Source organism: Pyrus communis, chromosome 12, assembly GCF_963583255.1.
Source record: "Pyrus communis chromosome 12, drPyrComm1.1, whole genome shotgun sequence".
Lineage (NCBI taxonomy): Eukaryota > Viridiplantae > Streptophyta > Magnoliopsida > Rosales > Rosaceae > Pyrus > Pyrus communis.
Window position 1 is genome coordinate 16,904,646 of NC_084814.1, and position 1,818 is coordinate 16,906,463.

The 1,818-nt window shown below is 38.9% G+C and overlaps 1 pseudogene; it reads right to left on the reverse strand.

The window, feature by feature from the left end:
• Positions 1-1,224: 1,224 nt before the first annotated feature.
• LOC137711312 (ABC transporter C family member 10-like) overlaps positions 1,225-1,818 on the reverse strand; it is a 9,210-nt pseudogene continuing 8,616 nt past the window's right edge.

Genomic DNA, 1,818 nt, shown 5'->3' on the forward strand with positions numbered 1-1,818 from the left:
GGTGTTATTATAATGAGTGGAGAATTAAATAAACTACTCACTTTTCACAATTCGTATGCAATTTTCTTAATGAATTAATCCACTATGATCTTCCAAAATCGGCAAGGTTAAGAAAATAAACCTAAGTCTGCTAAAAAATATAGTTGGACTCTTCTCACGATATAAAGAAACAACACAATATCATCATTTGGTCCAAAAGTCGCTTAGTACTACGGTCTAATGGTATTTCTCTTCACTTGTAAGTGAGATATCTTAGGTTCGATTCTTGTCAAGGGCAAAATTGAACCACATTATTATGGAAAGCTCATTGTAAGGCTTAGCTCACTCCCCACCCATTTAGTGCATATATTTGTTTCTTCAAACCAAAAAAAAAAAAAAAAAAAAAAAAAAAATTCTCAACACCTAATACATTAGGATTTAGAGTTTAGATTGTAACCCTTTCGGAATATTGAAGCTTCAACCTTCAATGGCAGTGTAACGTAACAACTAGTATTGAAAGCAGGTTGCCTTTTGAGGGATGGAAAGTGTTTCAGTAGGAGCCCATAATTTTTTGTTGGCTCTAGTTGGACGGCATCACCCTTTCACTCTCCTCCTTACTCTTTAAAGTAATTAAGCATTCCCAACAGTTTATGTTAAGAATCCCACATTGGTGGGGATAAAGTCCCACAATGGTTTTAAATGGAATTACTCTACTCTAACTAATATCGAGGTCTTTTGTGGTAAAATCCCACACTTGACGTATTGGCCAGGTGGTAAATTTGAGGACAATATCAATGTCGTTAGAGTGGGGCGGGTTCGGAGATCCAAAAATCCAACATGATATCAAAGCCAAGGTTTGGGTCCATGCAAGCCAACGAGCTTGTCACCCATAAGGAAACAAGTTTGAATTCTTAATATAGAGATGACCGTTGAGTTCCATTGAAACCGCTGAGTTCCATTGAAAACAAGTGGGCCCAATGTGAGCCGACCTTTGAGTTTGAATTACCGATGTGAATCTCCATGTGTGAACCACTAAATGAGGTTACACGTGAGGGTGAGTGTTAAGAATCCCACATCGGTGGGGATCCACAATGGGTTTAAATAAGATTACCCTACTCTAACTAATATCAAGGCCTTTTGTGGTAAAATCTCACACCTGACGGATTGGGCATGTGATAAAGTTTGGAATAACGTCGGTGTCGTTAAAGTGGGACGGCTCGGCAATCCAAAAATCCAACAATGGCACGATGCTAATGAAAAATGATTTTTCAGTTTAATTGATTCTATCTTCTGAGTGGATGCCGGCATTAGCAGCACCAGCACGAGACCAATATTCCTTGACTAGCTGCCCAAATAGTGAGCCCTCATTCCTCATCAGCTTCTTTGGCTCATCATACTCCACCACTCTCCCTGTCATTGTGCATTTCGCTAATTAATTAACAACTAAAACAACATAAATAAGAGATTTGTAGCAAAAGCAATGCTTACCATCACTAATAGCAAGCACTTTTGTACAGTCCATCACGGTTGGTATCCTATGAGCCACGGTTATTACAGTGCAGTATGCAAATTCTGTTCTAATAGTTTTCTGCAGAATAGCGTCTGTTGTATTGTCCATTAATGCAGTGGCTTCATCGAGCACCAGTATTCGGCTCCTCTTCAACAAAGCACGTCCCAAACAGAATAGTTGTCGTTGTCCCATGCTCCAGTTTGTTCCATCTTGTACAACTGCTGTGCAAGTTTTTAATTACCTCTTGTTTTATAGACAATTTCACATAACAATGATGTTTCACTGACACCAAAAAGCACTCCTCTGAGACAGACTGAGTTTATTACCTG